The sequence below is a fragment of the Cygnus olor genome, chromosome 2 (assembly GCF_009769625.2).
Source record: "Cygnus olor isolate bCygOlo1 chromosome 2, bCygOlo1.pri.v2, whole genome shotgun sequence".
Classification (NCBI taxonomy): Eukaryota; Metazoa; Chordata; class Aves; order Anseriformes; family Anatidae; genus Cygnus; species Cygnus olor.
The window spans coordinates 102,315,701-102,341,480 of record NC_049170.1 but is presented as its reverse complement, the minus strand read 5'-3'; positions in this window follow the sequence as shown (position 1 = coordinate 102,341,480).

The following is a 25,780-nucleotide window of genomic DNA, read 5'->3' as shown; positions in this document are numbered from 1 at the left end:
TCTTCAGCACGGACCACCTCCTCCTCTGATGATATCCCAAAGTACTTGCCTTCTGGCCAGTCCATAATCATTTCCAAGATTCCTGGGTGACTGGGGTTTCCTATTCGAGCCCGCTGAGTAATCAGTGCAACCCACTTGCTCCATGTAGCATCAGTTGCATGATGTGTAGAGGGGACCCTTCCTTTGAACATCCAACCTAGTACCGGCAGTCGGGGTGCCAGGAGGAGCTGCGCTTCAGTACCGACCACTTCCGAAGCAGATCGAACTCCCTCATATGCTGCCAATATCTCCTTTTCGGTTGGAGTATAGCGGGCCCCAGATCCTCTGTATCCCCGACTCCAAAACCCCAGGGGTCGACCTCGAGTTTTCCCAGGTTCTTTCTGCCAGAGGCTCCAGGTGGGACCATTCTCTCCGGCTGCGGTGTAGAGCACATTCTTTACATCTGGTCCTGTTCGGACTGGCCCAAGGGCTACTGCATGAACTATTTCCTGCTTAGTTTGTTCAAAGGCTTGTCGTTGCTCAGGGTCCCATTCAAAAGCATTCTTCTTACGGGTTACTTGGTAGAGCGGGTTTACAATCAGACTGTAATTTGGAATATGCATTCTCCAAAACCCCACGACACCTAGGAAAGTTTGTGTTTCCTTTTTGCTAGTTGGTGGAGACATAGCTGTTATTTTGTTGATCACTTCCATTGGGATTTGACGACGTCCATCTTGCCATTTTATTCCTAAAAACTGGATCTCTCGTGCAGGTCCTTTAACTTTATTTTGTTTTATGGCAAAACCGGCCTTCAGAAGGATTTGGACTATTTTCTTCCCTTTCTCGAAAACTTCCTCTGCAGTGTCACCCCACACAATGATGTCATCGATGTACTGCAGGTGTTCAGGAGCCTCCCCCTGCTCCAGCGCAGACTGGATCAGTCCATGGCAAATGGTAGGGCTGTGTTTTCACCCCTGGGGCAGCCGATTCCAAGTATATTGGACTCCCCTCCAAGTGAAAGCAAACTGTGGCCTGCACTCTGCTGCTAGAGGGATGGAGAAAAATGCATTAGAGATATCAATTGTGGCATACCACTTGGATGCCTTTGATTCCAGTTTGTACTGGAGTTCTAGCATGTCCGGCACTGCAGCACTCAGTGGTGGCGTGACTTCGTTCAGGCCACGATAGTACACTGTTAGTCTCCACTCACCATTGGACTTTCGCACTGGCCATATGGGACTATTAAAAGGTGAATGAGTCTTGCTGATCACTCCTTGGCTCTCCAGTTGACGAATTAGCTCGTGGATGGGAATCAGGGAGTCTCGGTTGGTGCGATATTGCCGCCGGTGCACAGTTGTGGTAGCGATTGGCACTTGCTGTTCTTCAACCCTCAGCAACCCCACAACGGAAGGGTCCTCTGAGAGACCGGGCAAGGTAGACAACTGTTTAATGTCCTCTGTCTCTAAGGCAGCTATGCCAAAAGCCCAGCGGAACCCTTTTGGGTCCTTGAAATATCCTCTTCTAAGATAGTCTATGCCAAGGATGCACGGAGCATCCGGGCCAGTCACAATATGGTGCTTTTGCCACTCATTTCCGGTTAGACTCACTTCAGCCTCCAATAGTTAACTGCTGGGATCCCCCTGTCACGCCATAAATACAGATGGGCTCTGGCCCTTTACAGCTTGATGGCATTAGAGTACATTGTGCACCGGTGTCTACTAAAGCCTTATACTTCTGTGCGTCTGACGTGCCAGGCCATCGAATCCACACAGTCCAATAAACTCGATTGTCCCTTTCCTCCCCCTGGCTGGAGGCAGGGCCCCTCTAGTCCTGGTCAGAATCTTCGTTTCTGTGTTTAAAGGACTGCCTGCTAGAAGTTGGAGCAGCAAACTTTTCAGAGAACCCCTTTCTCATGATTGTTTTCTTTTGCAACTCACGTACCCATGCCTCTAGGGTTGCAGTAGATTTTCCATCCCATTTTCTCATGTCCTCTCCATGGTCACATAGGTAAAACCACAGGGTGGCGCGGGGTGTGTACCCACCATATTGTCTTCCTTGCACGGATGAACGCTTACCCCTAACAGCTGAGACACTGGTTTGTACAGGTGGGGGGGAAGATAAATTCTCTTTAAGTTGGTGGAACTCTTCAGAGAGTTTCTCCACAGCCGAGACGCAGGCCTGTAGGGAAGAGGAGAGATTTCCTTCATACTGCCGGAGTTGTTTAGCCACTTCATCCACTGTGGGTTCCTCATCCTCTTTCCAGGCCATTATTGCCAATGAGCTGGCATATGATGATGGTGCATTCCGTACAAACTTCCGCCACATGGGTCGAGTACACTGGACTTCATCTGGATCTGTGGATATTTGTGCGTCGTCTAGGTCCTTATAAATTACTTCCCGTACGGCTAATTCCCTCAGGTACTGAATTCCCTTCTCCATGGTGGTCCACTTGACTGGTAGACATACAAGTTCTTCCTTGAAAGGATACCTTTCCTTCACAGCTGACAGGAGATGCCTCCAGAGGCTGTGAGATCATGCTCCATCTCCAATTGCTTTGTCAATGCTTTTGTCTCTAGCAAGGGATCCCAACCGCCTGGCTTCCCTGCCCTCTAATTACACACCATTGGCTCCAGTGTCCCAGCACCGGAGCAGCCAGGTGACAAACTGCTCACCTATACAGCGACCAAAATCTTTTCGCACATCTCGTAGCTCACGCTGGTATAGGGTTCGGGTAGTTACTGTTGATTTTTCGACATCCTCATCCTCATCTTCATCCTCCTGCACATTTGATGGCCCAGCCTCGTCTTCTCTATACCTAGACCTAGCAGAAGACTGTCTGCGTTCTAAACGACCTGAGTCTCTATACCATTTTTTCACCTTGTCTACAGGGGCAACTTGCACTGCTACAGCTCGTTTCCCTGACCCAGCCACAGGGTCTGCCACAGGGGTTGGAATACCCTCTGCAGGGGCAACTTGCACTGCTACAGCTCATTTCTCTGACCCAGCCACAGGAGCTGGAGCGGCTGCGGGAGCTGGAACTGGAACAGCTGCAGGAGCTGGAGCAGCTGCAGGAGCTGGAACTGGAACAGCTGCAGGAGCTGGAGCGGCTGCAAGGTCTGTCACTAGGTTGATAGTAGCATCAATCGCAGCTCGATAGGCACAAGCCAGACCCCAGCACGCCACAGTGATTTGTGTCACTTTAGAACTGCCAGAGTCATGACACCTTTTTTTCAAGCATTCTACCAGTTTTTTAGGATTTTGCAGTTGTTCAGGGGTGAATGTCCAAAACACTGGAGGTGCCCACTGCTCTAGAAACCTGCCCATATCCTCCCACACTCCCTGCCACTCACCACTATCCCGCCTCAAGACAGATCTCCGGATGAGATTCCTAAGTAGTTGTTTAACCTTAAACAAAACCTGAAGCGCATTCAGGAGACATAACAACAAGAACATGCTGGTCTGAGTATCCCAAGGATATTCAACATCTTGGAGAGCTACCGTAACTAGCTCGGGGGATAAGAGGGTGGTGAAGGAGGAAGGGAGAGTGAACAGGTAGGAAAAAATATCTTCCCCTGTCCCCTCCAGAGACTGACTCCCTGATGAAAAAAGGCAATAGGTGTAATTGCTAATAGTTTCTGAGATATGGTTTCCGAAGTATAGAGTCGACGACAGTGCTGAGTACAAATACCAGGTTAGAGTCATGACCAGAAATCTCATCATTTCATAAGCCATTGTTACACCACACAGTACCATAACAATCTTAAACCAGGGCCCGGGAAGGATAAACAGCACGACAGGGAGCACATACAGAAAGTAACGTGCTATAAAACTCAATTTGGGAAACAGGCACAGCAGACTTGAGATTAAGGCAATCAACATTGTGACTAGCAACTATTAAGCAGGTCGAATACTTATACCAATTTTAGTTTAACACACTCTAGTCAAATCTGTCGTTATCTCAACCCTTCGAGCCCCACATTAGGTGCCAAATTGACTGTTGTGGTTTAACCCAGCTGGCAGCTAAACACCACACAGCCATTCGCTCACCCTCTCCCCTCCCTCTCTGGGATGGGGGAGAGAAACGGGAAAGTGAAGTCTGTGAGTTGAGATAAAGACAGTTTATTAAGACAGGAAAATAATAATAACAACAACAATAATAATAATAATAATAGTATTACTAATAATAATGTGTACAAAACAAGTGATGCACAATGCAATTGCTCACCACCCGCTGACCGATGCCCAGCCTATCCCCGAGCAGCCGGCCCCCCCCACCCCAGCTAGCCACCCCTATATATTGTTTAGCATGATGTCAGATGGTATGGAATACCCCTTTGGCCAGTTTGGGTCAGCTGTCCTGGGTCTGTCCCCTCCCAGCTCCTGCTGCACCCCTAGCCTGCTCGCTGGCAGGACAGAGCGAGAAGCTGAAAAGTCCCTGGCCTGGTGTAAGCACTGCTCCGCAACAACCAAAACATCAGCATGTTATCAGCGCTCCTCTCATCCTAATCCAAAACATAGCACCCTACCAGCTACTAGGGGGAAAATTAACTCTGTCCTAACTGAAACCAGGACAATATTGTTCATAGGTTCCAGCTGAACAGTACATTTTGCTCTAACTTTTTAAAAAACATTTGTTCCATAATTACTATGACTAGCAAATATTTATTAAGAAGGCTTTTGTCTTCTCTCTTATATGCAGTGCACTTGGTTACTTCATATTTGACCATGTTTTTTGTAGAATCAGTTTTGCCCTTTCCATATATTGACATCTAGGCTTTGCTTTGCTCTTCAAAGGACTTACAACCAGGCCTGACATAAGAAAAAAAAAAAAAAAAACACACATAAATGTTTGCAAGACTTGAACTGCAGTACATTCTGCCTTTATATATTTATTCTTTTTTCCTCACTCTTCTTTCTTGCAAAAGGAAAACTATTTCATCATTCTGTAGGATGGATCACTGATAAAGTAGTTGTGTTAGGGAGTCAGGATGGTAGCTAATATTTGAAACAAATGTAAATTAGAAAAATTAAATTTCTATCCACATCTAAAAAAATTTTTACATATTTTCATAGAACGATTTATATGGAACCAAGGCATAAACTACTGTATTTGTACATGTCTTTTAGAATACACCATTTCTGAAGGCAGTCTGTGCTGAGTGCATATTCTGTGTAACTGACACCTTTTTTTTTTTCTTCTATATGTATATTCAACTTGCCCACTTGGCTTGTGCTTCTATAGGATGTGTTCTACCTTTAAACATTGTTAGAGTAGGTGTAAAATATCCAGAGTTTGAATCCCACTCAGTAAATTATCTTTCTATCTTATGTGGGCCATTGTCTAACTGCTGGAAAGAATCTACCTCAACAGAATTAAAATCCATCACATAGAAATAAATAATCAACATCTGTTCACATTCTACCTGCATTGACTTTAACACTAATGAGCTAGTGAAAAATCTGTTGCCTTTAGTGTCAAGGATGTATGAATCTAGACCAAATTTAGTTTAGAGTTTCTCATTTTACTACCATAAAGCGTCTTTAAACTAGATTGTGGGTATTCAAATTAAAATGAATTCAGTAGTTTCTACAAGAAATGCTAATTGAATTAAATTGTTGTCTCTCTTTAGCAGTGTTAAGTCAAAAGGTAAATGTAAGGATAAAATGAGATTCCTTACCTGTTTAAAAGTAATAAAGAAACAATTTATTTATGAGATTTTTATTTATCCTGTGATATTTAAAAATATCACAGGAGTTGTTGTTGTTTGTTTTAAGCAGCAGACAATTGCTGTCTGTCTCACATCTATGGCTGAAGAGAGAGTAAAGGTAGCAGGTTATTTCCTATCAGTCCAGAACTTCATAGCACCTTTTTTAGTTGCTATTTCACACAAGGTGATTATGAGCTTTTAGGGTTTGAATACCTGTCTGCTACAAGGAGACTGTCAACTTATCCAGTACAGTTTAAGCTGTCATCAGGTCATAACTAACTACTGTCTGTCACTATCTTACTCACCTGTAGTAAGTTGGATGAAACAGCTTAGAGAGCTTTCATTATCTCTGAAGAAATCCTCTGGGATGTTTGGTCTGCAAGTAAGAAAATCTAACAGATAAAAATGAACAAACAAAAAGAAACAACAAATAGGAACCTAATCTTGGCCAACATCAAAATTTGGTCTGTATCCCTGTTAGGCACAGTTAAGCAGCAAACAACAGTTGACAGGATACATTCTTAGGGTATCAGAAATTAATATTTTATATCTCTTGCCTATTACCTCTTCCATTTTCAGTATTGAATTGCCCATCTTGCTGTTGTATACTTTAGTCGGTAGGTAACAATGCCTATTCTGTCATGCTTCTTACATGGGCATTGATGATGTTATTTATTCTCCACCAATTTATATCAGCCTTTAGTACAGTATTGTCATTCCACTTTGGACAAAAAGCAACCACCCCTGCCCCTAAATACATAAAATATATGACATTAAAGTTTTCTATTTCCAGAAGCCCTTTCAGCACCCTTTACCACCAGTAAATATTGGTGTTTGGACCTTCTGTAAGCTTTCTTCCTCAAATTATTATTATATTTCACCCTGCTTGTTTGAAAATGAGACAATTTCAGTAGGAAAGCTTCACAGTCTTATTATTATCTTTGTTTCGTTATATAGATAATTTTGAATGAGAAGTTCTTCTAGCCTGAAGAAAGAGTCAGCCATGATTGTATTTACATTATAAGTCATTTTCAAAGGTGCTAACTGCTAACTAATTGATCTTCTGAAGCTAGCTAATCCATAATGACTTTTATAGAGGTGTATTTTAAGTGGCAAGTGGGGCTTTCTTGCTCCTTTTTCTCACAGACCACTATTTACATTAAATATATCCATGTTCCTTTGGCATTAATTTAACCCTTAGAGGCCACTCTTAATAGAACTTTCATAAAGACTTTATTAATTTTTCCCCAAAAAGTGATCCTTAAATAACATCAAAGATTTACCTACCCCCTTTCCTGTTTCTGACACTGGATAATAAAGGTTTTGAAGGAGAATGCTTTTTTCCTTTACTCTGGTAGCAGAAGGCTGCTCTTGCAGCTCCATCAATCCTTGGCTTAGAAAGCAAAGGGGCTTCCTAAACCAGAAACTACAAACTAACCTGTTATTAAATTAAAACTATGCAGTGAGAGAATAGAAGCGGAAAAGAGCTTGGCTTTTCCTGCTGTATGGCTTTGATAGCCAGATCTCTCTGGAGAATTGATGTAGAACGGGGAAGATCTTGAAAAATTATTGGTTTCAGAAAAATTTCTTAATTTCAAGTTCATCACAGGCAAGCACAGAATTTAGGCACATTCAGGCTTAGCTGCCCAGATTTCTGTTAGTGTTAGTTTAAGCAATTACTAAACCCTTGTTTCTTGTTTGTGTTGTTCCTCTGTTTGGGAAAATGAAAAAAAAAATCTTTATTAGGAAAATGTCTTTGTTAAGAAAAAAATATTTGCTGTGAGGGTGGTCAAGCTCTGAAACAGGCTTTCTAGTAAGGTGGTTGATATCCTATGCCTGTCAGTTTTCAAGAGGCATTTGGACAATGCCTTTAGTAATACTCTTTAACTTTTGGTTAGCCCTGAAGTGGTCAGGAAGATAGACTCGATAATGTTTCTAGGTCCCTTCTAAATGAACTATTCTATTTTTTGTGTTTCAAAGCTAGGTGTAGGACTGCATAGTGAGCTGATCTATATGAAAAGTAATCATTTTAGCAAGGTTAGTTTTGAAATCAGAATCACTATCCTTATGCCTGTAACAGTTCTGCATGGTGAAGACCTTACCAGACAATTTCATCATAGTGGTAGACAGTAATGTATTTCAACATTTGGTATACAAACAAGAAAGCAAACAAAAAGCTATGGAAAGTTGTTACATGGAATGACCTGTTACAACATTCTCTCTGCATTACATGTCAATTGCATTTTGCTATTGAGACAGAATAACAGTAAAAAATTTTAGCAACATTTATGGGGTTCTGGTGGAAAAGGATCTCAACTCAGTGTCACTCCTACTTGCTTCAGTTCTTCATGCTGCCTGGAGTAAGAATGGCCAGAATAGAGCAAGCTATTCAGCAGCACCAAAATATGTTTGTCAAATCATGCACTGGTGAAAAGGTGAAGCTGAAAAATAAAGTGTGTAAGTGTAAAATGGTAAAGCACTACTGAATGACTACTATTAATATAATAGACTGATCTTACAAAAAAGTGGTTGATATTATGAACTACAACTTTGTGAATCAGATATACAAAACAACTGCTTCACTTTACTCATGACTTATACATTTTCAGCAAATATCTGTGTCCAGTTAGGGACATTACTGTTTATGAAACAGCCTTTAAAGTTACTAGAAAGAAGAAAAAGTAGAAATATTGTCCTACTCCCTGTTATTTGTCCAACATAAACATGTTTGATTAAACATAAGAGCAGCTTAAACTAGATAATCTGGAAAAAAATATTTTAACCTTTGTAAGAGAAAAACATTGCAATGCATGCAAGCCTTAACATTTAAGTACTAGGCATGCTTTAGAGCAGGAGAATTGATCCGATTTTCTTTTCAGACCTCTTTCTATGCCAAATTTCTAGGTTTCTACCCTGAAGAACTCTACTAGAATTACATACAGACTTCCTTTCTTCTTAATTTGTAGACCCTAAATCTTCTGTCAGCTGCTTTGAAACTTCCAGCTTCAATTCTCAGCTACCCTTTAGCAGAGCACACCATGACAGGTGAGAACTTCGACTGCCAATGAGGTATTCTAATGAGTGCAATTATAAAAATACAGGTGTATCTTATTTCCTCCTCACTTCCTTTCGTATTAAAGGAAGATCAAACAACAGCAACAAAAGCTAATGGTCTCAAATATGGTGTGCTACTAACCATGAAAAATCAGTACATTCAGAAGTGTGGTTTCCATAACAACTATATGAACCTGCAGGGATAAATTCGCTTCTTGAGTGGTTTGGCTTCCTAAATCTCAGACACCTATAGTCACAAGATACCTAAATCTACCAGGTACCCATAGACACAAGGGAGAAATTGGGCTTTAGTACTTGAAACATCCTAACAAAATATATCACAGGTACAACTGCAATATCAAGTCCAAAGAACAAGCTAAATATAATATATATATATATATATATAAATATAATACATACATTATATATAATATATATAATAATAATAAATTGACTACTGAAAAGGAAGAGAGGAAATAGGAAAAAAAAATCCATGTGTGGGAAAGGAATTCGCAGGTGGCTTTGCGCTGTTTCACACATCCCTTAATTAGAGATAATGAGGAAACAAGCAGTAGAAACAAAAACTTGAGCAAGGTCGAGATAAAGTAAATTGGCTACAGTGTTAAAGATGAGCTTTGGGCAGTGGCCAATTGCTGGCTGGCTTGAGGCACGTGTCCGAGGGTCTCTAACCAATTCTATGACAGATTCGGGCGCATGGACAGCGCATGGGGCTACGGGGAAAGTATATGTAGTGGTGAAAAATGGCAACAAATGTCTCCTGTTCAAGAGCCATCAGCGTCCGTGTCTTTCATCCCCTCATCCATGTAATTAAAAGTCACACAAATTGCACTGTAAAATCACAACACAATGTGCCATCTCAATTCATGCTTTCTGACAGCAACAATAGATTGCCTTTGGCAAGTTGTGGAAAACAAAACAATTTTATTTGTGATAAAAATAAAAACTTAACCTAACAGCATTTCATAAGCAGCACATCATATTGATTGTCTCCCTCTATCTCACAATATATCCATATTTTGTAAAAACAACACAACATAATGATATAGTTTCCTTAACTGAAGTGAATAAAACAATACATGAAGATATTGAATAATATATGGATAACACAATAGAATCCAGCCTTAAAGTTTTCATACAACAGAATTAAATAATTTCTTATTTTTCTGAAGTGGAAATGGAAAAAATAAACAAAGCTGAACCAGCTCTCATTCCTTCCTCCATCCTTTTTTGGAGAAAAAAAAAAAAATCAGTAATGGTACCTACAGACATGAGTCTCTCTGATTAGTCATATTTCCATATAAAAGTACACAGACAACACACTGTAACTTCTTCACCAGTTTCCAGTATATACAGAACCTCTGGCCAAAGAGCTTTAAAGGAAGGAAAGAAATCACACCAAAGTAGTATGTATGTATGCACATGACCTGTATGCATGTGCAAGTTATAAATGTTGCTATAGAACTGTCCTGGATAGAAGATAAATTGCAACATGCTAAGCAAAACTTTTTTTTTTTTTTTTTTTTTTTTTTTGCTTAATAGGAACAGCTTTGCATATCAGGTTAATATATGCTACCCCTAGGACTGGCACAGGCAGTTCGCAGCCACTCTTAAAAATAGGACCTGGAAATACACACTCTATCTCCATCACACAATGAGGTATCCTAGTCAAAAATATGCTGTTCTCTATTACAAGGTGTTGTAAGCAACAGTAATATTCTGTCTGAAAAATTTGGACCTAAAAGCCTTTGGGGAACTACTACTTTTGCAAAAACTACAGAATTTGTCAGAAGTCTTAGTTCTCTACACATAAAAATATCTGAGATCTGTTCTGAAAGAGTTTTCTTTAGAAATTGCACATATCACCAAGAAAGATTTTTTTCACTTAAACTTTTTTTTAGGTGCAACTGCTGTTTAAAAGCTACCCATACAAGCAAATTTTATCAAAACCTTAGTCTTAATACAGTGTATTCTACTTCGAAGCTAAATATATATATATGTATATATGTTTATTCGTTCTGTTCCTGATTTTCCTGATACATAATTTACATACATATTACAAGTTCAGAAACTGAGATACTGTCCATTCTGTTGAAGGAATAGCTACTCAAGAAGAGCTGTGATTTTATCCATTCCTATTTAACCACTTCTCATGTTCTCGCTTGGTGATCCCTGTTTCTTTTTCACATAGCATATTTCTTGTGAGTGAGAACACTGAACTGTACCTATTATTAAAATTAAAGCTATTCTCAAATGGACTGTTTCATATTTCAAAGTCAGGCTGCAGTTGTAGTATAATTTAAGGAGGATTAAAGATGACAGTACTAGAGTCCCATCCTCTTACAGGGAAGTTGCCACTTGTGTGATCATATGATTAGCTGTTTAAAACAAAACTTCAACACAGCTGAATCCATTTCTTCTTGAACAGTCAACTCCAGTCTCATGACAAGATATGTTGGCACACTACAGTGGGCATGCACTGCATGTTGATGATAGGACTCTGTTATAGCCAAATGAAAACACCTTTATTATTTATAATTATTATTATTTTGAATTATAACAGGTTCATTATTATTATTTTTATTTATTTATTTTAATAAGGCTGGTAGATTTTCATTTTACCTTAAAGGTAAAAGAGAAAGTTCACATAGGTAGTAATGGCATTTAACTACTTTGTCAGGAAACCTAAAAATGCAGTGTCTTGAAGTTCCCCCTTATTGGTTGTTCTGAAATTATCTGAAAGACAGATAATTTCTCCTATAATTTATAAGAAGCCTTCATAGTGGGAAGAACTATGAAGTCAACAAAGATTATTGTTACATTTCATTATGATAACATGTAAGTACCTACTTCTATATTCTTTATCTTAAATTCTTAGTAATGTCTCAATTTTGTAGTACTATAACAAAAACAACCATTGCCCAAGTTCATATTCTGGTGCTTAGATATATGAATTTATGACATAGCCGTCCTATTTTATTATAATATATCATATACACCATACCAATGAACCAACCAACATAACAGAAAAATAAACAAAACAAACAAACAAAAAAACCCACCAGCAACAACAACAAAACAAAGGCTGCAGTAAGAATGTAAAAATGCACACCTCTATGCCAGATTTTACCTGAACATGCAATGGACGTAAAGAAAATAGAGGACAAGTAGCAAAAGTAATAAACTGTCACTTCTAAGCAGTTTAAATGAACCCATCCAATTTACACAATTCACTAGCCTGAATTTATCTCTTAGCAATTATTACAAGCACACTGATGTTCTAATGTGTTATAGGAAATACAGTCCTCATCCTTCCCTTGAGTCTTACTAAATAAGCAAATTATATTGATTGTTGTCTTAATGGATAATACTGAAAAGAACTCCTTTTGGTCTTTTTATCATGTGGAAAAGAGGAGAGAAATACTCTATAAAGTCCTTTTGGTTTTGCTTGTTAATTGAGAAGAAATATTTTATAATAAGCTTAAAAAAAATAACAAATATTTCTCACTTGTGCAATGTCAATACTCTTTTCAACACAAAGGAAAGAAGCAGTGTTTCTTTAGTTGTTCTTCAGATAGATGGCTGCAGCAAACAAAAAGCATTTTCATGGGAATAGCAAGTTTAGCTTCTAACAGTTATACATTTTTTTTCCTCACCAAATCAAGCCTGCTATAAAATTTCACAAACTTGCATATTGAGAAGTAACAAGTGTCTTAAGTATGTGATAAGGAATTGGTGTTTTCACTTCTTTGTTAGACAGAGAGACAGGGGCTGAATCAGCAATCCTGTTTCCACACAAAGTTTTCCTAACCATCATCTTTCACACTTCATGAGTTGGGTCACAATTCTAGAACTCCAGTTCTTTGCTAAGGCAATCCTGAACAAGCAATTGGAGTGAAAAGCCTTAATATGGTAATATAACAGGTAGGAAGCTAAGACAAGGAAATCAAAAACAGTGACAGGTCTTGCAGGAGGTGGGTGACAGAACTGTCACAGTAGCATCCCTATTCTTTTTTGTTAAACACAAAATTAATTTTCCTTTATGCTCTTTGTTGTATATTTTACTTCTATTTAGACCTGATAGTCCCCAAAATTTTACAGGCAAGACATTTCAGTCAGCTTTTATGTATCAGTTCAGACTGTATGACATACATTTTGCACAAGAATTCAGAAACCTAAACCATTTACTAAGCAAGTTTTACAGTTCTTCTTTCATAAAAATAAAAATCTTAAAATCCTTCAGCTTCCGCTCTTTTACAATTTTACTCACATGATACTGTCGATAGCATATTTTGTTACCAAAATATTTTTTAAATATAATTTAAACTTAATTTAACCCACACATTAAAAAAAAAAAAAAGAAAAAAAAAAGCTAATAGAATCAAATAAACCAGAATTTCTTTCAAAATAAGTGTTTCAATCCTATTTTCCAGATCCAGATTTTTTTTTTTTTCTTTTTTGTTAGTTTAAGGCCTATCCCAACCTGCAACTGCTAGCTATAGAATACAGAAACCTGACTTACAATGTTACAAGGTTCTGTGGTATTCATTTTCATTTTTGGCTAAACAGAACAATGAACTGACCGGTAAAATCAAATACAACTGCATCACCTAAAAATCTTATTTCTCCACCTGGAAAAAAAAAATTAAATAAGAAGAACAACAAGCACATGCTTCTTGCTTAGAAGGTTACAATGATCCACCCTTGTCACTACTGACCAGTGAAAGAGTTGAATTTTGTCCTCCATTGTTTGCATGTACAGAGGCAGGCAGAGACTGCTGCAGTTTTGGTGCACTCAAAGAGGACGGTTGTCTAAAATAAATGACAGCAGCGGGTTGCTGTCAGACCAGCTTAGCTGTCTTATGTGATTTCAGTCTTACCGTCACAGTCTCACAGTCGATTTAACCTGGCATAAACTGGCAACGAGGCCAAATAAAACCTACCTACTGATCCCTTCTTCTGACTTCTCACTTCTTTTGATGAAGTGTAAGAGTTAATGAGGCCATCTAATGAACAAGAGTAGGAAATGTTCAAACTCTTGTGTTGACAGAAGACAGGGAAGGAGCAGTCAGCAACTGGATTGCAGTCAGGAATCTGCGACACTGCTATCTGATGATGACTGAAATATTGTCCTGAGGGGACATCCAGATAGCAAAAAGATGTGCCAGGTGCTCTTGGATGCTTCTGTGCAGTTGTGAAAGCTGTAGAGTTGTGTTAATATCTCTCATGGTCTGGCTAGTAATCCCCACTCAAAGAGGTAGTTGGTGCAGGATTCTAACATCAGGCTAGCTCATGTACAGCTGCATTTGTCACATGGTGATAAAACAAGTCTGGCAAAGGAGATATGATTATCAGGAGACAGGAAATGGGGATATAAAACACAACTACGCTTCAAGGCAGGATTGGCACAAAAACACATGGGTGGATTTGGTTAAATAATAAAGAAGTGTATAAACTTCCCACCACAAACAGTGGGTCCATAACATGTTTATAATTTAATGATCAGTTTATGAAAGATATTTACAAATTGGTTTCTTAAAAAGGATCTCTCTACTTCTGATCCACTACTTCTTAGAAGCCAGCACAAAAGTGTTTATCTTATAGCCAGAAAAATAGATGTAGTAAGCATAATAAAACTGTAAATAACAACAACAAAGTAAGAGTTAAATAGCTATCTAAAAAACAGACAAACACCACCACCAAAACAAAAACAAACAAAAAAACAGGAGCACACAAAACTAGTATTTTCATCTCTGTATACAGAAAATGACATAAAAGCAAGTGCTTGGTATAAATTAACAAATGACTTCTGAGTTTTTTTCAGCCTTTGAACATAAACTTACCCCCCCCCCCAAAAAAAATTTATTTTGTTAAGATATTGACTGATGAAAAAAAATATATATTAGAAAAGAAGCATCGATGCCCTCCAGAGTGAAAGCAAACAAAGAAGCAGAAGCACTTTTATTGCTCATGTACTTGGGCAAACTTTGTTGAAATTAAGTGAGGCTGCAAAATCAAGAGATTTCTAAGAAAAGAGGGTCCTTATGAGTCTCCAGTTCTTAGTGGAAGATAGAAAATGTAGTCTTGGACATGCACACAACAGCATTATTTTACATAGACAGATAGGTAGGTAAATATTCAATGTTGCAAGACACAAACAGACCATTATCCAGACAGTAAAATACACATGATAATTAATCATGTTTGCTTTTCCCCTGTATTTTCAAATAAACACTTTGAATCTTTATAATTTCAGTACGATGTGCCTAAGATAGCACATATTTACTTTTGGAGATGAGAAAACGAGGAGGAGGAAGGTTCTTTGAACCACACCAATCCAGTGCATGACTCCAGACAGTATCTTTCTAATCAGATTTTCATGATGTTTCTGGGAAAAAGCCTAGGAAAAAAATAGTAAGTATGAATAATGCAAAAGAAAACAAGCAAACAAAAAACACAACACAAGAAGTACAAGGAACTGGGTGACGTCATATTTGCTCCACATGTTCCTGAGAGAGAGTGTCTTCAACTTCTTTGGGGAAGAGTAATGTTACACAACAGAGAACTGCCTTAAATACCACACAGTGAATTCACACAGCTTGTCAGTTTGCCCATAATATCCTGTGCAGAGCAGCAAACTACTTCTCCCTCTGTGAAGTGCCATATAATGGAAAAGTTTCATTATTCTGTTCAGACCAACTCTGCAACACAAAGAGAACAGAAATTCTGAAAAAGTACATCTGACACATACAATGGGGAAAAGCAAAACTCCAAGAAACTTCTGATGGTCCAATAACAGGAAGTCATAAAATAACTTGTTCTCACATTTATCTGTTATTAAACTACATTCAGAAGGGAGGAAAAACCAAAAACAAACAAACAAAAAACAACAACAACAACAAACTTGGGAAAAATATGGTGCCTGCAGCTTGTGTTCATATCTTATCTAAAGTTAATAAGAAAAACAATGAATAAGAACTGGAGAGTGTGAAATCAGATTTAGAATGAAATCATGGTATTGTGCACTAACTTCCCCTGAACTGTAAGCAAGATGATGATATTTCTAGCAGCAACACTTTCAGTAGGAACACCTCTGGATCATCTATCAAAAATCAAACTCTCCAGTGTGTACTCCAGAGCAGTAAGTACACCCCAGAACAAGAAGAGTCAGTATCTGTACTGAAGAGCAAAGCATCCAAGTTGGATAATCATTGTCATTACTAACTGAATAAAAGTAAGAAAATATATATATTTTTGAAGTAGGACATAACAGGATTTTTAAACTACATTTTCCACTGTGTTTTTCACTCATGCAATGCTTACACTGACAGTATCCAGTAATGCATTTAATACTCACATCATTCATCAGAGATGTTCATAAGACAAGCCATTCTCAACTAGGACTACCAAGCAAAAAAAAAAAAAGCCCTTCCTCTCTAAAACAGAACATTCATACTTTTTTCTTTCACATTGTCAATTAGTCATTAGTCGTTGTCAATTAGTCATTAGGATTACTGAAAAACATATGGTTAGACTTACTAATAAAAGGAAATATGATTATTTGATTTCCACAGAAGTTAAACAGCTCTAGAAGTAAGTAAGAATTGTTACTCAAGCCATGACTCTCAGCAATTTGAGATGGTGCATCTGTGCTTGGTTACACATGCTTACGGTTACACCAAAGACAGAAATATTCACCGAGGGACCTCGGAACGCTTGTGTTTCTACCTAACATAAACCAATATGTACTTCAATAAAGTAACTGATGATCCACAGAGATTACTCACAAAGCAAGCACTATTCTGAAAATCTCTTTTTTCTAACTTTTAATAGAAAAGGAACCTTCCCAGCTTAGAATAAGACCAATGTATATACAAATAAATTGAATTATAACACCTAGTCATTCATGCCTGTCATATGAAAATCCTAATCAAATTAACATAAAATTGGAACTGTCTTTCATTCTAGGACTCTATATGTCATTATATCACACACACAAAAAAATTGCGCAACTAAATCTTGTTATCAGCAGCCAACGTCTAACTATATATATGTGTATGTGTGTGTGGTAACACATTTAACAATTCATCAGTTTGCTGTAGGTTAAATTAACTAGTTGTCAATAAAAATAATTTGTATGAGGTAACAGAAAAGACCCTTGCAGAGTCTGTACAACATTCTTGCAAGTTCCTGGGATGGTTGACATGATAACCTGTTTCTTTGCTGAAGATGTTCAGCAAAAAAAAAAAAAACCCTCAGAAGTACTCAGAAATGTCTCTTGACCTTTCTTAATATCAGTAACTGATATATGGAGTAAGCATTGTTGTTCCTTTCACCCACTTTGATATGAGTAAGAGCAGTCAGCATGAGCACAATCACTATTGAATTCCACTGATAACTGCGTTATCACTAATTGTAATGATGCAAAACAAATCCTAATTCAGTAGTTTATCTGGGGTGTTAGAAGAAGTTGACAGTAAAGACAGCACTAACAAGATTTACTTCTGTATGTCTAGAAAGCAGACAGAGGAATATGCTAGGATATGCAAATTAAAGAATTTAGGGATTTCTCTCTTCCTTAATGGTAGTTTAAAAATAAAAATAAAAACACATGGACTATTTGATTATTTTAACTCTGTAGATCACCGAAGCCACTTTATACAAATTAAAATTTTAATTAAAAGCTATATTGTAATGACTCTGAAAGGAAATTTTCTCAAAAAAAAAATTGTCTAAACTGAAAGTTGAGTCTAGAAACACTGAAAGACACAAATAAAAGCAGTTCAGAATATCACACATACCATGAAAGAAAAATCCCAAAAATTGAGATAGGTGAGAAATTCTATGAACACGATAGGCAGGGTGCGGCAGTACAACATAAGGAAAAATATCAAGGAAGTGTATGTGTGCCTAACAAAGGGAAACTATTTTTGAAAACACAGAATTGATGTCACTGGTGAACAGATGAGGTATAGGTGGGAAAAGAAGAAGTGCTCAGCATGTGTATTTATAGAAAGGCAAGGAATAATGATGTCATTGTTCAGTCACACATATCATACATACATACATGTACATATAAAAGAACTTATTGTACACAGATAAAAGAATGTAAACCTGTGAGTTTGGAACTTCTCCGGTCTGTGGTCTTAAAGGTATGGTTAACATTTTCTGCCTTCCCCTTTGGTAATAAGTTTTTAGCTTATTAACAGCGAGGATCTCTGCTGTAAAGTACTTTGACAGGTGCTAAGATGTAAAACACACTGAACATGATTCAAATTCTCACAAATATTGGCAAAGTTCTTCATAAAGTCTGTTCTTCTAAATGCCAGGCAAAAGATGCCTAGACTTATTCTTAGCATTTCTCTCACATTAAATGGTTGTAGTATCTTTGTATCAGTTAAGGACTTTTAATAATTGATAGTGGCAGTTTACAAATAACTGCTAAAGATTCTGTACATATTTGTCTGATGAAACACTTTTATATGTATATTAAAGCCTTGGCTATTTTGTATGAGCAGATAAGCAGGTCTTCAATCTGATACTCTCTCTCAGTAGGTGAACTGAGCCCCAAGGACGTGAAGTGCACATACAGCACATCATAATCTTTCTTACATTATAATCAGAACAGAGAAAATCATACATAATGCTTTCTTCTTCAGGTTGGAGGGGGAAAACACCATAACAGATTGGGGCAAGGGGGCTGAGTGATTTCATGGCTTCTGGCACCTAACAGTAACTTTTTACAGAGCGTTTACAAACATGTCTGGCTTTACTGGCATGTCTGGTTAGCAATGAGAAAATCTCATTGGTAGGAAACATGCAATTCTCCTAGAGATTCCACCTTAGTAGAGAGTTGTTTGAAGGCATATAGTGGTGAAACGGGAAATAAAAAATCTTTATAGAAGTGCTTATATAACCCTATGGGTTCATATATCAGAGTACAAAACAATGCAGCCATTGTCAATAGCTAATACAGAGCAATGTAATCTAAAAATACATCAACAATATATTTTCTAAAGGTCTTCCAAGATCCAGGGATTTTAAATAGCTTTTTCAACAGGATTTTACATAATGTTTGGGAGTGGAACACTGTATGAAGTGAAGTAAGACAGTGGAAGGTGGATGCGCAGAGTTTTTTACTCAAATTCATTGCAGAATTGAGAAAAAATAAGTGACACTGCCTTTCCCATTATGTTCATAGGTATATAAAACTAAATTCACTGAAACATCCTTATATGAATTTAATGACCAATTCCTTTGAATACTTCTGTTAAAAAGCTTTTTTCACAGGCATGACTAAAAGTGATACTATAAATTTACACACTTGAGTTTTCATACTTCGACACAAAGTTTAAAAATAGGCTTACCTTTAAGGACAAAAAGTATGCTCAGAAAAATAATGTTAATTTGAAATAGCCAAACTGTGCATTTGCTTTGCTCATTTGAGTGAAATGATTTTCAGGGGCACAATGAATTCTTTTTGTTTTTGTTGCTCAACATATTTGCTATTTACCAAAGAGTAATCTTTTCATGTAGTTCCACATACACTTTATATTAAATGAAAAGGTAAATTTTTCAGAATAAGAGAAGTGATTCCAGAAACTCTTATGAATACATTAAATAGAACAGGTAACAATACAGATTTATACACAAAGTTTCTTCGTGATATGACATTTGTGATATTCATGACATAAAACTTTAAATACAGGGAAAGCAATACCTACAAAGCCCTGTGGATGAGATATTAATAATTAACCTTCTAGGCAGGTAGAATTTATCTAGGGAGTCCCCACAGACAAGAGTCTGGCATGATAAAGAAAAGACTTGAAAGAAATCTATCTACACTTCAAGTCTACCAGCACTATGTGGAAATAGTCTGCCTTTTTTTCTGACATTTTGAGCAAGTTTAAAATTATTTATCCAGTTGGTACATTTTAGAATAGCCTAATTCTTCTGGGAAGGCCTTGGGAAAGCCTCTATTGACAAGATTAGGGTAAAATTTAAAGCTTCTATCCTTATCTTCCCTGGAAAGACTCATCTTGGCAACTCCTCATATTTAAAAATAAAAGTCATACCTCAGCAATGTGAAGTCAATGGGAAAAAAAAAGTTTAAAAATGGTAATAATAATAATAATAAAATGAATATAAAGTTCACACATTCAATAATAGAAAGCACTGGGGGATAATCCACAGAGTAACTAAAAATAATACTGTCACAATTGTGCTGTGCACTTAGCTTCACATCTTTGACCAGAGATATTACCAATCCAAAATGGCAATAATATAGAAAGTCATTTGAAATAAGCATTTTTCTGAACACTGTTGGAATCTTCATTAACAACTAACTGTGGTGATTTTAGTCAGGTGGGCAGTCAAGCTCCACCACAACCGCTCTCTCGATCCCCCTCCTCAAAGGAAAAGGGAGAGAAAATATTGATGCAAAGGGCTCAATGGCTGAGATAAGGACGGGAAGATCACTCAACAATTATTGTCACAGACAAAACAGATTAAGTGTAGGGAGATGTATCACCTGTTACTAACAAGCTAGAGAAGTGAGAAACAAAGAAAACAAAATAAAACCACCTTCCCTCTTCTACCTCCTCCCCCTGAGTGGTGCAGGGGAATGGGGGAATGGGGGCTGTGGTCAGTCCCTTACACTTCGTCTCCACCACTCCTTCACAGTCACTCTCTGGACCTGCTCCAACATGGGGTCCCTCCCACAGGATGCCATCCTTCCCCCCACTGATCCTGCAGGGGCTGCCCACAGGCAGCAGCTCTTCAAGAACTGCTCCAACATGGGTCCATACCACGGGGTCCATCTGTCAGGAGCAAACTGCTCCAGCACGGGTCCCCCACGGGTGGCAGCTCCCCTCAGACCCCTGCTCCTCCCTGAGCTCCTCTCCAAGGGCTGCAGCTCCGGCCCAGAGCCTGCTCCTGCAGGGGCTCTCCATGGGCCACAGCCTCCTCCAGGCCCATCCACCTGCTCCACCGGGGGCTCCTCCATGGGCTGCAGCATGGAGATCTGCTCCATGTGGGACCCATGGGCTGCAGGGGGACAGCCTGCTCCACCAGGGGCCCCTGCACAGGCTGCAGGGGAACTGCTGCTGTGTGCCTGGAGTACCTCCTGCCTTCCTTCTGCACTGACCTTGGAGTCTGCAGGGCTGGTTCTCACTCCTCACTCTCCCAGCTGCTGTTCCCCAGCATTTTTTTTTCCCCTTTCTTAAATCTGCTCTCACAGAGGCGCAAGCAACATTGCTTATTGGCTTGGCTCTGGTCAGCAGCAGGTCCCTTTGAAGCCAGCTGAAACTGGCCATTATCTAACATGAGGCAGCTGCTGGATTCTTCTCACAGAGGCCACCCCATGCAGCCCCCTGCTACCAAAACCTTGCCATGTAAACCCGCTACATAAAGATTTGGTAAATAACATCCAGTATTTCTACCTGATGCTGAGACTGGTTCCAGATTTTCTGTCTGATAGTGCTGACTTCTTTGTGTAGCTTCCTTTGGTTTATATACCCTTTAAACAGAGATGACAGATATGTAAGAAGCTCAGGGATAGCATATAATTTACCAGACTTTGAAGCATCTCTGAACCCTGTCGTGCTTCAAGAGAATTCCAAGTGAATCCATTTGTATGACAGCCTAGAAAGATTAGAAATTCTTACAGCTTTCATGAATGGTATGGCTATGTCAATTTTATTTAATCTCCACCACTTTAATGTACTCTATTGTATTCAGAAAAATATGGAGTCATGGAAAAGCTGCAATGCTTACATAAAATCATATAGAACTTCTGATGGACATCTACAAATGGAAAGTTGATCTGTTGAGATCTCACATTTTAAGTAGTAAAACAAATGTTCAATGTACGAATGAACAAATGAAATGTGTGACATTAATGGTACTCTTAATACTGAAAATTATTGACAGTGTTTCCTGAAAGTAAAACTGTAGTTATATACTTCAAGTCATAATTTAGTGTGCTAAACCATCAAAGGCCTTGCATGAAATTAATACTAGTATCTAAATATAACATATAGACCCACATATTCAGTTAAAACTTCCTCTTCCATTTTTCTTCTCTCTTCCTCCTTTTCTTGATATTAAAGCAACTTAATTGCTGTGGGAGATGAAAGATTATAATACTTAATATATATATATAAAATATATATAATATAAAAGAAGTTACTACAAATCTAAGAAACTGAAGTAACATATTGCTTTTTCTTGATGTGGATAAAATACTTGGCTTTCCTCTATGTAATAACTGATACACAATCCTACATAGATAGGATAGTCCCAGAGACCTCAGATGCAAAAAGGAAAACTATACCTGAACACAACTAACCTAGAAAAGGTTAACAAATCTGATATCAAAGTCTGAGTCCCATCCCTATCAAAAAGAAATTGGATAAATATTATTTTTATTTGCTTATTTTAAACAGTTTTCCCTCTTAATTGGTTATATTACTGCAATTTAAGACAGTAGAAATAAAAACACAGCTCAAACATTTGAGTTCAGATTCTAATGAACTCTAAGAACTCTACCTGTTGATGGAGAAGACAGGAATAAAAAAACATGGCTGTTTTCCCCGATTGTTTAAAATCCACAACAAATACAATGTTAAATAAATTAAGCTTATCGTCATCAGAAAGCAGACTTCAAAACTATAGATGAGCAGCAAGATAAGAGATTAACTTATATATGGGTCATTAATTGAATGGATACTGATAACTTTGCACAAAAGCAAAGATATTCTTGGAGACATATATTTATATATATATATATATATATATTTACATATATAGTATGTATCCCTAAGTTAAAAGTCATAAGTAACTCTTCTGTTCTGGGTAGACCTTCAAATTCTCATTTTAAGTACCTCGTATAGTTTAGTGCTGTACTTCAGGGAAGATGTTGACCAACTGAAAAACACAAAGAGAAAAACTAGAAGGAGTAGGGTGCTAAATATCATGGTATAAAAGAAAAGATTGAAGGTTGAAAAGTAACCAATGTGAGACTTAAGACACATAACAGTTTTCCAGAATGGAATTAGACACAGGACAGTCCATGCTCATTGTGGCAATCATTGGCAGCTATGTATTTAAATGGGAACAAAGATGGGAGCAGGACAAGTTTCCAACTGCTCAATTATCCAATTGCTCAAATATCCAATTGCTCAAATAACTTTACTGTTTCTGGCAGAAAAGATCTTGCTATGGTTGAACTTGTCACAGAGCATAGGAAGAAAAACATGGATCCACACTTGTCTGGAGCTTTATAAACACTCCTGTTTTAATACAGAAATATCGTCATGTCAAAATATTGTCTATACAATATCTTCAGGATATGTTGCAAATAAGTAAAACTAACTACTGTATGTCCAGAGTATTCCCATTGCTTCATCCCTTCAGATTTGTCTTCAGAGCCTGAACACCTCTTGTCTCAGATGCCCATTGCCACTCTTCCTCTTACTGCTCACAGCTGTGAAAAACCTGTCTCTGTCCTCCTGCAGGTTCTGAGAGGCTGCTATTAGGTGACCCTAAAGGTGCCACTCTCCAGAGTGAACCAGCCCCCTGCCCACAAGATAGGCACTCCATCCCTATCTAGCAGCACTGCTAGATTCAAAGATTCACTCTAAGAATGTCATAGACAATCCTATAACTAATAAGCTTTACTTCATCCAATGAACTTTAAATTTTCATAAGGAAACAGAAAAAAAAAAAAGAGAAAGAAAAAAAGATGATGAGAAAAATGTGGCCAATCTGAGAATAATCTCCAGGCTTCTTAGGTTATTGTCTTATTTGCTGTCCTGTGCTTTCATCCCAAGGTTAGTATGTCTGTCATTTCCTTTTTCAGCAATTAGGATGCTTTCTTTGGATTTCCTGTGTCAATGCAATTATTTCCCATGAGAACAGTTATTGAATGCAATGAAATGACTGTACATTATATTCAGGAAGTCACCTCTACTAACAGAAGGTTTATGTAAAAAACAGGGTTTCCTCTCTTAGCATAAGTGATTGCTTTTTTAAAATGGGAGTTAATTAGAATGGAAATTGCAAGTACAGCAATGAAAAAAGTAATGTCAATAGCACAATTCAAAACAAATCCATAAATTGAAACAAGCTTGATTTTGGTAAATAGTGTTAATTACAACTGCTTTGTAAGTACTTAGCAGCTTTATGTTTGGTAAGCAGAAAAGGGTGACTATTTTGTCTTGCATGTAAAAGGCAACTAGGTTATTGTTTTATGAGTGTTAAGTCTGGTTCCAACAGGAACTCATGAGGGTGAGTGAATTTCTTCCGAGTTTAACAACACAGTAATTTTTAGCTTTGTTTTTAGAAATGCAGATACATGCATCTCTACACATGCGTATCTGTCCATAAACTGGTCACCATTTTTAACTAATCTGAGAAAGGATTAAGTTATGATATTTTTCCTCCCTGAAAATCAGAAAGTAGGTAGATAGACAGGAAGAGTTGAGAAACCTATAAGAAACAAAGTATAGATTATCTCCAGCAATAACTCACATCTGATAGTAACTGCATAATGTCACATTCTCTGGAAAACCTTGAAAGACAATTCTAGCGTGACAGAGCTGAGAAACCCTAAGAAATACATCTCTGAGAAGTCACAGGCCCTTGCTGCTACGTTTGTATCAGATAAAATATCACTTGTAAAACAGGACCACAGTGAATAGTTGGTTTTTATCACTGAACTCTTCCTCCTGACAGTTGCAAGCTGCTCTGGGAATATCTAGGCAGATATCTGAGGCTTTGCATTTTCAGCTGGCTTCCTGACGATGCTCCTGAGAGCACTGGAAAGAAGGGATGCTACTCTGTGGCTCTACAGAACAACACATTTCAATTCCAGAAAGCCATGAGGGCTTCTCCCCACAACTTCCATGGTCCAAAAAGAGGGAAAGCACAGGAGAAAGTATAAATCTCTTTATCTTACGTGTACTCTAACATCTTCATTTTAGGAAGGCAGAAATAGCTCATGGAAGCACTAGAGGTGACAGATTTTGTAGAAGCTAGTAAGTTTAAAACCAGAAAGAGATTTGATCAGCTACCACCTCTCTCTGTTCCCTCACAAAGTCAACTGAATCTGTAACAGTAGTGATCTAATAAAAATACACTAGAATCATTTTCAGTATAGGTTTGCATCAAACAAATCAGGCTTTAATAATATATAGTAGTAATAAACGAATTACCAAGTGTCACAGACTTTTGTCTGCTAGGTCCTTACAGAAATGTCTAATTTTTATACTTTTTCAATGAGCATCTTTGCTGTTAGCTACACGTATTATTCATACAATAATGAGAATATTTTAGGTGATAAAATTATTAAATAAACAGAAAACCTAAGATATAGCCAAATATTCCCTCATGTGAAGGCAAGATTTTCCTTTTATGATTATCTCTCTGACATTTTAGACCATATTTTAAAGAATTTAGAATGTCAAAATAAGTGTCTAAGTGAGAATATCTGCAGCACATTGACAATTTACTTGAAGTCACTTTCCTTTGGGAAGACTCTCAAGTTGTATGATAAACAGGGAACTAAACGCTAAAAAAATCCTTCAAATAAAATGTTTGCAAGTATCCTTTGCCTCATTGAGGCAAGGTCTCCAGTTTTTCAGGTGTTTTAAAATAACATCCTGCTACGTTACTCATTTGTAACTTGTTTCTAACTAGCTATAATTTTTGTAAGGCATGCTGTAAAGTGGAATACTTGAAGGAAAAAAAAAATAAATGAATCCAACTACTGAGTAATGTAGTAATTATAAGGAATGCAACAACAACAAAAAACCTGGGTGGATATGAGACCAGAGATTTTTTTTCTTTTTCTTTTTCTAAGGAGATTTCACAGTAAAGACAGCTATAATATCATCACTGTAAATGTTTCCTCTGCCAATTCTATTGCATGATGTTTGCATGCCAGGTTCAGACACGTAGAGCTAAATGTTATCTGTTGATCCATCGAGTGCATAATTAGATTGGATTTGTTTTTATATCAT